Genomic DNA, 13,767 nt, shown 5'->3' with positions numbered 1-13,767 from the left:
AAAAAATGATTCTTTTTCTTTAGTATTTTCAAACTTTTTCAATGCTCTTAGAATGATGCCAGATCATTAAATAATTGCATCAAATGGGTTATTCGAGTTTTAACGTGTTCAAACATCCTGTTGAAAAAGAAGGTAACTTTGCACAATACATTTTGCCTTTCAACTTTTGTAATCCTTTGTTGAGCTCCTGATGTAGTTTTATTTGAAATTACATAAAGTTTTTCTTCATTAACATATAAGTGCTGTATCTCTAGAGACACTCATTATATCTTGGTACTAAGAACTAAAGAAATTAGCCTTTGAGAGAGAGCACATGTGACAAGAATCTTGCATACAGTGCCCGCTGAAATATTTCTCGGGTTGAATCAATATGATGATCATATAGTAAAAGCATTAAACAAACCCTTCAATTAGCCTAGTTCTGTGATTAGCATCTGTTAGTGTTTTTTCTAATGCTTTGGCCTCTGTTCTCTTAATATTTAGTGGTTTAGTGCAAAGTTTCCACAGATGTATTTTGTGTCACAGAAGCTTTGCTGAATGACTTAAAAGCTCTTGAGTATAAAACAGGATTTCAGGAATGTAATTGAACAGCATTTACTGGTGATAATGTAGTTCATAACATTCTCCATGTTTCATCAATAAGATGAACTGCAGGATCCATTGTGTTCTGCGGTCAATTTTTGTCAAGTGACCATTTACAAGTGGACCTCAATTTAGGCATCAGTGTTCCTGTCAGAAACAGGCAGTGGGCTAATTAAAATATTTAAATAGCAGTCAGGTGATGCAGCTAAAACTCCAATGCATTTTTCATGCCAATCAGTGCTGTCAAGGCTCTTCCTCATCTTACCCACATATCAAGGGTGGTACAGGTCAAGGGCAGCCATTCCCAATGCTTCTTAATAGGGAACTCACTTACTGTCATTTGAAATGCTACAAAGGTTTGAGGGAAACTTGTCTGATAGTTTTGTGTGTTAGGTCAACCAAGTAGGTTCATCCAAATTATGTAGGTCCAGACTCCAGAGATATATCAATTTATTGGTTTTATTAATATCGACAGAATGTACATGCAAGTTATACACCTATATAATTACGAGTGGGAGATCCATCGGGATGTGTAAACTACTAAACAATGCAGGCAAGTTCCCAGCACCGAATACTAAAGTTTTACTGAAAGCAAGCTGATTTATACACCTCAATGGATAATGTAAGATGGCTTGCTCCATACCTATTAATTCTCAGATTATTGTCATATGATCTATATGTGTCACTAGTCAATGGCAGTGTCACACCACATACATTCCAATCTGTCTAGAATTTATGTAGAAGATAACAATTTTGCAGTTATAAACTTCACACCCTAACAGAACGATAACAGTGAAATGTAGACATGTTTGCTCCAAACTAACATTAATTCTTACACAAACCCTTTGATGCTTCTTAAATCACATTAACCTGACACCTCCTGCTGACTGAACATTCTCCTATGAAATCCTGATGACCTATTCGAAATCATGTGCTAGCCTCTATGACACAGAATACAGCATAATACAAAGATATTAATAGTAACTTCTGTATTGTTAAGCTATTTTTTCATTTTATATTATGCATTATCCTACATAGTGATTTTTGGCAGGTTACTCAATTTTAAAATGCATCCGGTAGCTGAACAACCAGCTGAAATCTTAAGTGGATATTGGCAATGGACCTTTTTTCAAACTGGGCATCCTTTTAGTAATTCTGTTCTGGCGAGAGCTAGAAAAGGAAGAGGAGTAGCTGCAACAGGTGGAGGGAGCACATGGAGCTGCAGTTGAGATCTGCTAGAAGGAAGCAAGCTCACAGGAATCCTTGTCCTCCCATTAGGTTCCCTATAGATTACCTGGAAAGAGTGACATTGGGCTCTAGAGTTTACCCAGGTTGCAGGCTTCTCCCAAGTCCACCCATGACTTCCAGTCCAATGAGAAGGGAGGCATTGCTAGATCTGGTTCTTGGGAATGAGGTGGGCCAAGTGGATCAAGTGCCAGTAGGAGAACATTTAGGAGATAGTGATCATTGTTTCAGGACTATGGAAAAGGACAAAGAAAAATCCAGAGTAAGAATAATTAGCTGGGGGAAGCCAACTTCAATGGGGTATGAACAGATCTGGGATGAAAAAATTACAGCCGAAGGTTGGCAGGAAAAACAATAGCTGAACAATGGGCTATTTTCAAAGAAGAGATATTTCAGGCACAGTCAATGCATAGTCCCTCAAAAGGGAAAGGTACGGTAAACAAAGCCAGAGCTCCCTTGATGACAAAAGAGATGTAAATTAAGATAAAGAATACAAAGTGTGCTTGAGACTGATTAAATGAATACTTTGCATCTGTCTTTACCAACGAAGAAGATGCAACCCAGACAATGGTGAAAGAGGAGGTAATTCAGTCACTAGAAGGGTTTAAAATTTATAAGGAGGAAGTATTGGATAGGCTGTCTGTACTTAAAGTAGATAAGGCACCAGGACCGGATGAGATGCATCCAAGGATACTGAGGGAAGTGAGAGTGGAAATTGCGGGGGCACAGGCCATAATTTTTCAGTCTTCCTTAGACTCTGGGATGGTGCCAGAAGACTGAAGAATTTCAAACGTTACACCCTTGTTCAGAAAAGGGTCTAAAGATAAGCCTAGCAACTACAGGCCAGTCAGTTTAACTTCAGAAGTAGGGAAACTTCTAGAAATAATAATTTGGAACAAAATTAATAGTCACATGGGCAAATGCAGATTAATTAAGGAAAACAAGCATAGATTTCTTAATGGAAAATCATGTTTAACTAACTTGCTGGAGTTTTTTTGAAGAGATTACAGAGCGGGTTGATGAGAGCAATGCAGTTGATGTGGTGTACTTGGATTTCCAAAAGACATTTGATACAGTGCCACACGAAAAACTTATGAACAAAGTTATAGCTCATGGAATAGAAGGGACAATAGCAACATGGATACAGAATTGGCTGAGTGACAGGAAACAAAGAGCAGTGTTTAGTGGATGTTTGTCGGGCTGGAGGAAGGTTTGTAGTGGAGTTCTCTCAGTGTTGGGACCCTTGCTTTTCCTAATACATATTAATGACCTAGATCTTGGTGAACAGGGCACAATTTCAAAATTTGCGGATGATACGAAACTTGGAGGCATTGTGAACTGTGAGGAGGATAGTGTAGAAATTCAAAATGACACAGACAAGTTGGTGGAATGGGCGGATAGGTGGCAGATGAAGTTCAATACAGAGAAATATGAAGTGATTCATTTTGGAGCAGAGGGACCTGCTTGGTGTTACAAGTGATTCACTTTTTTTTGTTAAATTGTGAGGATTTGTGTTTTAAAACTGGAAAAAGATTCCATAGATGCTGGAAATTTGCTTTTTTTAAAAGTCATCAGAAGGTCTTTTGGACTGAGCTTGTAAACAGCAGTTACTGGAAGGATCAAGGAGTGTGAAAAACAAGCCCTTACTGAAAGGCATCTGTCATCAGATAATTACCCAGCAGGGTTTTTTGTGACTTGAGGAAAGATGTTTACAAAGAAATGACAGGTCAAGATTTATAGGGGACAGGGGGGGGGGGTTGACTCCTGAGATGTTTTTGGTTTCATTTTGGAGTGAGTTGGGATATGGATAGTGTGAAAAAGACAGTTGGATAAAACATGCCAAGGGAGCAAACCCCAACTCAGCTTGTTCCAATCCTTTAAAATAAACTGCCAACTCTTCCATCCCTTTAAGAAGCACTGAGAAGCATGTGTAAGAAACTGCTTGAAACCCCTGTTGCTGCATTTTTCCTGGAAAGCCTGCCCAAACTGATCTTCAACGTTGCCTGACCAGAACTGTTCGAGGAAGTTCCCAGTGACAGCCGTCCACCAAAACAAAGGACATCTGACATCTTTCCATATCTTCTCTTTTTTCTTCAAGAATTAGTGACTATTTGACCAAAGTATTCTTTTTGTCTGTTTATTTTTGTAATAGAGCTCTAAAGAGTAAATCTCTCTATTTTTTCCATTAACCGGTATGTGTGTATGTGTGTGTGGATGTGTGTGAGGGGCTAAGGTAAAATGGTTCCAGGGATGAGGAACTTCAGTTATGAAGATAGATTGGAGAAGTTAGGACTGTTTTCCTTGGAGAAAAGAAGGCTAAGAGGAGATTTGATTAAGGGGTCTGGACAGAGTGGATAGGGAGAAACTGTTCCCATTCATGAAAGGATTGAGGAGAGGTCACAGATTTAAAGTAAAAGAAGCAAAAGTGACATGAGGAAAAATGTTTTCACACAGCAAGTGGTTAAGGTCTGGGAATGCGCTGCCTGAGAGTGTGGTGGAGGCAGGTTCAATTGAAGCATTCAAAATGGAATTAGAGTGTTATCTGAAAAGGAAGAATGTACAGGGTTACAGGGAGAAGGCGGGGGAATAGCACTAAGTGAATTGCTCATTCAGAGAGCCGGTGCAGACACGATGGGCCGAATGGCCCCCTTCGGCACTGTAACAATTCTGTGATTCTGTGACTCCATCCAGTGCTTTCAAGAATCACACACCAATAATGTGCAATTGTTTTGTGATCACATCCAGTGACTCTGCCTGCTTTCCTGGTAGCTGCATGATACTTTTATGTTGCCGCCGTACTCCATTGTCAAACTTTTTGTCCCTATGCAGCAAGTGAGAGGCTGGCTGCTTGTGGATAATGGACTATCCCCTGCACACCTGACTCATCTCTCTGCTCAGAAACTCATGCTCAGCAACTGAGCTGTGGTACACTTTCTCCATAGGTCAGCTAGAGCCCTTGCTAACCAATCCATAGACATCTTCATGCACCAACTAGTACAGCCCAGAAAGAGAGTCCCATATGATAGTGGTTTGCTGTATACTGCATAACTTTACTTTGCAATGGGCACAGCACATGGTGCCACAATTAGACAAATATTTTCAGTAAGATAAAGGAGACAACACTGATGACACATAGAGTGGTGATGAAGCAGGAAGGCTCCAACACCAGCTGATATATTATTTGTTTCTGAGGTGCGTGAATAATTATAATATTCACAGGAAAACAAATAATGTACCAAGCAAATTTGGATCTTTATTGTAACTTAACTTCAACATATATATATACACACACAAGACTAATACAAGAGCACACCAACATAGACCTTGGTCTGTTGGTCTACACCCACAGCTCTCTGATCATGTGTGATGCGACATCACTTCCTTTGGTGACTCTCCCCTTACAGTCTCTTAAAGTGATCCCACAAAATTTCCCTTTTTTTCAAAGATCAGAAACATATCCCATTAATCAGAAAACATGTACAGTAGACAATGATGTTACAGTTCAGACTAATTGTACAGGAATAAAACTAATCATAATATACAAGAAAAAAAGTTTTAACACTCTAAAATGTGAGGAGGTTTACTTATTTGTCCTGATCTTGTTATCATAAACCTCATCTCAGAGCTGTGTTCGTCTTTATGAAACTTCTCTGAGACTTTGGTGACTCGAAACTTTGTTTAACAAGCTGTTCCTCTATGCTTGTAGCCTCTACATGTTCATCTTCAGACTTTGTCTTTGAATGTGTCCGCAATACCAGAGGGTTATCAGACGTAGTATTGTCGCACATCTCTCTGAGATGGTTCCATCTGAGAATCACACCATTGGGTGTCTTGACCTAGTATGATCTGGGCTGCTCGCATATCCTAGCAACCTCTGCAGGATACCAAGTTCCTGACGCATGATTGAGGACTCTGACCTTCTGTTCTACTCACAATTGAGCCAATTCTGGTCCCGCTTGCCTGTCATATGAAGCCTTCATCTTCCCTTGTTTGGAAAGCAGTATATCTCTTACTGTTCAAAACTTAGAAAGATGAAGACTGGCAGCATCACAAATCATCGGCAATCCCCCTGGCTACTTGCTGCAACAAACAGAAGCCTGAGGAGTGACTTCTGGTCATAGCGCCTCTTCATGTCAAAACTTCCAGCCTTTGTGTCGTCCTTTGTGTGGACCAACCTAATACACACTCGGTTGATATTTTCTACCATCTTTGGTGTATTATTAACTTAATATATTGTGATGATTTGTAAATCTCAGCATACTGGAAGTCCTGCGATGGCTGGTCCAGTTGTGTCTACAATATAAAACATTTGTGGTACCCATTCAGAGCTCCCTTGGCTGCAGTGTAAGGTTATCGTTCCACTGAACTTGTTGGGAGAACCAATGTAGGCAATCAGCCTATCCATGGTGGGTCACACCTTGGTTTCCCATTTCTTTAAATATATGTCCTTCAGTATACGAGGGGCAGGATATTTGCACTTGCTTCGGTATCAATTTTCATTCTGAGATTATGCTTGCATAATAGCATTGGCACATTAATTCAAATTAGCTATGTGAAATGCTTCCTCGCTGTTTGCACGAGTGCACTCTTTATCCGTGTCCTCCCGACAATCTGTCTCTCTGCTAATCTGATGCACCTGCTTGGGCTTTTGTTGTGTGTTGGTAAACCTTTTATTGCATTTGCTATCCTGTCTTGCAGACGTTCTGTCTGCATGTGATCTGTCACCATTGCTGTGAGGAATAGCTGTGCTCAGCATTTTGTACTGCCTTGCCCAATGCCCTCGCATGCCACAAGCTTTGCACTGGTCCTCATACGGTAGACAGCTGCAAATTGGTTGAATCAGGTCATATTTGTCACAAGGCTTAGCAGACTTCTGAGCCTTGGTTGCCATACCAATTGTCGTAGCCGCCCCCAACACTTGTAACTGTTGGCGCCAAGCCATGATGGCTTTAAATTTCCTTCCATTATTAAGTAATGCATCTATGCTGTGCCCGTTCTTCTTTTCTAGCAGGTCTTTCTGAAAGGCCTCAATTGAGTTAGACACAATTACTAGCTCCATAATCCATTCTGATAGTTCAGCATCTGTGAAGTTGTCTCGGCAACAAGCTGGTCAATGGACTCATCCTGCCTTTGCTGGTAGGTCATAAGCTCAAGACTGTGTGCTTGGAAATTGACCCTTACCTTGAGTTGACCTTCCTGGAATGTCCATTGCTTGCTCGGGTCCTTCTGATTCTCAGCCAACTATCCTGATGTGTTGATCCATTGCAGGTCCTCATTGCCCAGTGCAATCTTGAACTTTACAGCTTTTTTCTCTGGTTCGCTCACTTTTTTATCCAGGAAACACAGTTCCATCCATTGGCAAAACAGTTTGAACTCGGGCACTATGTCTGACACCTTTCATCCCATAATTGGATGCTTGAATGCCATTTTCTTGATGATCTTGCTTCGTTATAAACATAGGCTTTTTCACAGTTTTTTTTTACCAGGCACAGTTTTTACACAGGCTCATTTCTTAAACACAACACTTCCTCTGTGCAGTGCTGCAGCTTGCAGTACAAGCAGCTGCCACAGCCAACCTTTTACCATGTGCCGGGGATCTCCAGTGATGCTGTTGAGCTCTTCCCGCTCTTTTAGCTCAGGACCCACGGACAAAGATGTCAGCCCCGCAAAACTGGTGCAGCTATAGCTGCACTACTTTCTCTCACGATTTCTGGCCCACTGCCAGATCAATTGTAAACTACAATCCCGTGATGATTTGCCTTCTTTACCCAGAGTTCCAACACCTCCCAGACTCTTGTCTCCAGTCCAGCTCTCTGCGCTGTTGTGGGCTCTTCTGCCAACTGCACTCCTGAAGAATCTTCAGCCGCTGCAGTTAAGCAATCCACTGTCACTTTGTTCTCTTTTGGTGTGTTTCAGAAGTCCCAAGATACTGTTACTCGACTGTACTTGATGTGTTTTTAAAATTTCTCTGGCGTTGTCACTGTGCTATACTTGGTGTTCTTCAGAAAATTCAAAACTCTGTCACCTTATTATATTATTTGTTCCTTTAGTGCATGAATTATTACAAGATTCACAGGAATACAAATAATATGCGAAGAATACCTGGGTCTTTATTGTAACTTAAACTGGAACATATATACATACAACTAATACAGGAGCATACCTACACATGCCTAACTCTATTGGTGAACAACCACAGCTCTCTGGTCATATGTGATGTGACATCACCTCCTTCGGTGACTCTCCACTTACAGGGGTGGATTTTTGAGTAGGGGGCGGGGCTCCTGGCACTGGGCCGAAAAGGCGGGAAGAAACCCCCGAGCAATGCGCTGGTGTTTTTAAATGTAAGTTTCAGGAGGCGGGATCCCCGTCCCACAGTCTCAAAGTGATCGGACAACACCAACCTGCAACTAGAGCTCCTGGGCAGTAGCTAATTGAAGAGAGCTTCTGTTGAACAATCCCTATCCCCCTGCATTAACATCTGTTCTCATCCATCTATCCTCCAATAAATTACCTCTGCCCAAAGACCAACATTGATATCCATATCACCTGACACACAAAGATTTCTAAAAGGTTTACTATTTTACTGGCTAAAAATACCCGTACACTAATTATCACCCAGGCATAAGCCCATATTGCCTGTCTTAAGTGATCACTTTTATGGTTGTCTACTCCAATGAGGCTTCAGCATGTGGAAGGTTGCTGTGTCTTTGACAGGCCTCAAGATCAGTGATCTCTAGGAGCTCAGGACTGCATAGCTTTGAGAAGTGGGAAATCTGGATGAATTTTCCTTTCAATAGCCCATGGATGTTGCAGGCAAAACTGTAGCACCTGAAGATCAGCTACCACAGCACGAACCAGGGATTAAACTTGAATTCTTCCTAAACTGATTATATTAGTGACATTGGGAGGTATGCAAAGCTATTACATCATCAGGGAGCACGCTCCTGGCTGTATTGTGATACAGCCAGGTGAGAAAGAGGTCTAGAGTTACCTTTCAGCCTTCACCTGGTCTTACTGTAACAGGGTTTTATTTTTAAACCCATGGTGTTTTTAGCTCCTCCTTGGTGAATCCTTGTTTACCGCTTTCCAATTATAAGGCAAAGAAACCAGCACAAACAGTCTTTCTTGGGTTTAAAGAAGAAAAGTTGAAATTTATTAAACTTAAACTCTAATTCGGTTAACGCCTCCGGATACACGATGTGCCTATGCTAGCATGCACACGCAATACACATGCAAATAGAGACAGAAAAGAGCAGAAGAAAAATAAAGTGGGAAGGTTTGAGGCAATATCTGAAGAGTTGTTGTTACGGGTCTTTGAGCTCGCTGCAGAGTCCTTGATTGTAGGTAGATCTTGCTTTTCATTGGGGCCCAGTATTCTTCTTAAACCTTGTTCACTGTATGAGACTTTTCTCTCTTGGAGTTCATGTGTCTTCAGTGGGTTTTGGAGTTCCATGAGAAAGAGTTGGGAACAGACAGGAGAGGCTGTGGTGAGGCAGCCAGGAGAGGTCTTTTCAATCCAGGAGCAAACAGCTTTCTGCTGGCTCTCAGTTCAAAACTGTACAATTCAGAAACCCCCAGGTTGCCAAGCAGGTTAGTCATGTGACTAACTGGTCTGACCATGTTTTGGCTCTGTGTATTGTGTGTGTGTCAGGGAATGGTCCTTTGTCTACAAACACTGTCTGTTATTATGCAAAAATGTCTTTCCAGCCAGGAGCGTGGCAACCCCTTGTAAAAGGCTTTCTCTTCTTCCCAGCAGCAATTTGAAATTTAATGTCCATGTGGTGAAATTAATATGCCTCATTCTTGGCAGTTGGGGGCCTGTATGACAACTGGATAATGAAATCTTGGAGTGCAGCCTGGAGCATTCCTTTGAACAGTTGCAAAAAAAAAACCGTGATCTACAAATATGTGGAAACAGAATGTCAGCAGATAGGGAGAAGTGTGCAAATGATGGTTCTGCAGGGATATTATGCCATATGGTACTCTTGATTTGTCAAACCATTCAGTGTTGCTGCTGAATTCGAAAGAAGGAACTTCAGCTTTTAAATACTGATGTAATATTTTCTGTCAATTTATAAAATACTCTGTAATGTAGCATGATTGAGCGGAGCTCAGCTTTTGGTCCTGTTGTCATGTTGTAAATATAGGACAAGAAATAAAAGATAGGAGAACAGAAAAGATCAGCAATATAGCATTCCACAACATAATGCATTTTGTATATACAGATTTAGAATATGTTCTTTGTTCAACTCAGACGTTCCCAAGGAAACTGCTGTAAAATTAAACAGGATGTCAGAGAGATGTGGCAGTTCAGTACAGAGGCCCAACTCAGAATCAAGAAACAGTAGCAACTAACTTATTTATGCCTGATGATTGTTGAAATAAAGGGCTGGATTTTCAATCATCCATTCGGGCGAAGTCAGGTGCGGGCACCTCCGTGACGTGCTACAATTTGCAAAGGGAGGGCAGGAGAGATGGTAACCTGCACGCCTCCAATTAACTGGCTGTTAAATTCATTGAAAAGCTAGTTAACGGGCTGGACAGGATGACATTTTCAAAGGTAAGAATGGGAAGAGTGAATGGTTTGGTGCACGTTAGTGCACAATTGTTGGGAGCACAGCAGGGAGCCATTATTGTTGCTGCTGATATAAAGGTCTGGATTTTATGATCCTGCCACCGGGAACGGCAGTGGGTGTGCAAAATGACGGAAGTCCTGCATGTGACCCCAGCGGTGGGCGCCCATTTTGCATAATGGAGATGGCCGTTCTCCCCCCTCCCCCAATCATGTGGAGGGGGAGGCAACAGAGACGCCGTTCACGGCATCACCTGATGTTGGGGCAGGTGCTGGCGCCATCTTTAAAAGGCTGCCAGCCGGAAATATAGTCTCTCCGAACATTGAGCAGCAGTGTATTAAAGCAATAACTCAGTGTTTTGAATTAAATCTCTCAATCAACCAGCAAGCTGCTGGGCAACCATGTCAGATATCAGAGCAAGGGTGGCCCCACAGTTCACTGATGCCTCCCTGATGTTTTGTCCACTTTTGCTCGGCAGGATGCCTGCGGTGACTGTATAGTTGGGATTAATGTTGGTCTGACAAATTTTCCAAAAATGTGAGCCTTCACAACCATGCCAATATCATTTAAACTAACTTGTAATGGCCCCCCCTGACAAACATAGCCTATACATTTTTAGAGGTCCCCCACCGCACCCCCCCGCCCCTCCGCCTACTTCAGACACAGGCCCCTAGCAGATTCAACATAGCAGCAATGTCCACTGCAAACCCCACTTCCCTTAAAAAAAAACTACGATTAGTTACCTTCCCTTTTTGAGGCAGCGAGGACTCTCGCCTCGGTGGCGGCAGCTTTTGAAAGTTGAGAAAGTGAAGGCACGTGAGTGCTGCACGCCAAATACAAAATTGAGAATGTTTTATTTGCTTGCAGTGAATGAATTCAAATGCATTTAAATCAGTATGTAAAACGTTTAAGTGATGATGCCTTCATGTCAGGGCGTCAGTGCCACCACAGTACTTCCCCGCCTCTGACAAAATCGGAAAAGAGCATAAAGGTGCCAGGTTCCATGGCAGATAGCTCCGTGGGGATGCTCCAGCACGCCACCGCCGCTTCCCCCCGCACCCCCCCAGGAAAACAGTCACGCCTGCAACAAGAACATCAAATTCAGCCCAAAGTCTTGAAACAAAAAGGGACGTCAAACTGAGGTACTAATGTGGTGGCACCAATTTGCCATCGCTTGAGAAAAATGGATTAATTACCTTCTGAATGAGTAGGGACTTGTTTGTGAAGCTGATGACCCTCTGCTCTCCTGCCTTACTCCATACTGCGAGGCAATGGCAAGCCCAGTCATGGCTGCTGTCTGCTTTTGAGAATCACCCTCCAGAGCCAGTTGCTGTCTCCAGCCAGCGTCCGGCACCACTAATTGGGTGCCAAACTTGCCTCTGGCCCAATTAGGGCCCTTGCATATCGAAATAACATCAGGTCAGTGACGCTGAGGTGGTGCGGTGTTTGGACCCAGAAATGATCCAGACGTCGGGTTCCTGAACCCAGATTGAAAATTCAGCCCACAATGCAGTACCAATTCCTACTTGGCCGTGCTTCCGAGAACAGCAGTTTCAAACTTTCACTTTTAACACAAGGGTTGGGTAGAAAGCTGATAAAATTCTTGGCTCCAAAGGCATCTTGCCTACAGTGGATCAGATTCCATAAATGGAGTTGGCTTGATGAATCAAGCTTTATTTTCTTATTCCACAGTTTACATTCTTAGATCAAGCACTTGAGCTAAAAATAAAGAATGCCAGTGTGAAAGTTGTTCATAATAAAGGTGTACAAATAAGGGCAAAAATGATGCTTTCTCTAGGTAAAAGAAAATTGCTCTATCTCACAAGGAAGTAGGATACATATTTCCTGAGCCCCAGCTTGCTAATATTTATCTTCTAAATTACTCATAAAGTGGATTGACTGATAAAGAACAGGTGAATTTGTCTATAGAGAGCAACTTTGACAGGCAGTGGAGATTGTTTTTTCATCCTGGGCCCTTGTACTGGGTAAGAGGAGAAGGCAGTTGGTGGGGGCAGGTTGAGTGGGGAGCAGAGGGAAGAAGTGTTCCTCACAGTGCTCTCCCAAAATTCTCAGCCCAACCTATTTTGTACTTTATCCAAATTCACACTTACAACAAAAATGTGCTGAAGACACGCTGCCAGACCAATCGTACATTTTTGGGCCGCTACTGCCCCCAACCCCCACCCCTCCTGCAAAGTAACCCAAGTTAAAGCCTACCCCAAGTACTCTGCACACTCTGTAAAAATATTAAACCTGTATCCTGTGGACTAAGATGAGATACATAATTAACAAAGGGCACCGAGTTGAGAACAGGATTGGCTGTTGTTGAAAACTTTACTGTATCGTGTGAAACAGCCTGACAATGTAGGAAAGTCTCCGCTTGATCTCAAATCTGAAGTGCTTTTACATCGGCAGAGTCCAATTACATGCAAATGTGCAGTCCTTCATTGATCAACCTCATCAAAAGTTCTGTAAGATGTAAAAGTGCCTTTAGCTAAACCCAACTATGGTAGTGATAGCAGGACACCCTGTACAGCAGTTTGCCTCACTGGCCATGAGAAATGTAGATAAAATACCTGGTTCTGAATCTTATTCAGATATTCGAGCTAGAAGGTGTCCATGTGGCATTGGGTGTGGATGGGATAAGTCCATCCTGTGATGCCCCTCGGCCAAATAAGTTACCAATGCGCATGGTTTCTTGAGTGAAGTACTGGAAGGCAGGAAGTACCTGTGAAACCATATCTCAGCATGAGTCAAGGAAGGAGGGCTGAAGATTTGGCAAAAAGGATTGGAGTTGGTTGTTCAAACACTACATGAACTACAATGGCTCCAGTCTTCTGGGGTCATAGGAACATAATTTGCATATGCGGCCAGTCAGAATGAAATGAGCTTAGACTGATGTCCTGGAGTTGTTCACTTGATAGCCCTTGGGATAAGGTCAGAATTTTAGTTTTCTTCTCTTCAAGGTCTTTCTTGTAATAATTCTTTTCAGTCCGGGGATTAAATAAGTCAGAAAGCAGATATGATGATGGAAATTGTAAATTTGGAACAAGTGATAAGCTGAATGACCAATTTTCATTCCACAGTTTATGTCTGTGCGAAATGCAGTCTCTGCTAGGCTAAACAGTCTCTTTGAACACACTGAGGATCTCAGTACTAAAACAGCTGTTGTGGTTTGGTTTAACATATAAAATTTCAAAAATTACCTCAGTTCAAGAACCACCTTTAATCCTACATATACAATTCAGCACATTCTGGACCACTAGACTAAAAATACGAGACACAAGGAGACATCAAGTAGGATTGCAAACATAAAAATCAGTTCACAACATTTTTTATTAGGAATTTAATCTCAATTCACTGT

At 42.1% G+C, this 13,767-nt stretch overlaps 1 protein-coding gene across 2 annotated transcripts in view; it reads left to right on the top strand.

The window, feature by feature from the left end:
* LOC137376531 (ALK tyrosine kinase receptor-like) overlaps nt 1-13,767 on the top strand; it is a 1,023,571-nt gene that overhangs the window by 395,725 nt on the left and 614,079 nt on the right. The gene's annotated exons all lie outside the window — the stretch shown is intronic.

Source organism: Heterodontus francisci, chromosome 13 (genome assembly GCF_036365525.1).
Source record: "Heterodontus francisci isolate sHetFra1 chromosome 13, sHetFra1.hap1, whole genome shotgun sequence".
Taxonomy (NCBI): Eukaryota; Metazoa; Chordata; class Chondrichthyes; order Heterodontiformes; family Heterodontidae; genus Heterodontus; species Heterodontus francisci.
The sequence above is the reverse complement of the archived record's forward strand: the minus strand, read 5'-3'. Positions and strand labels throughout refer to the sequence as shown.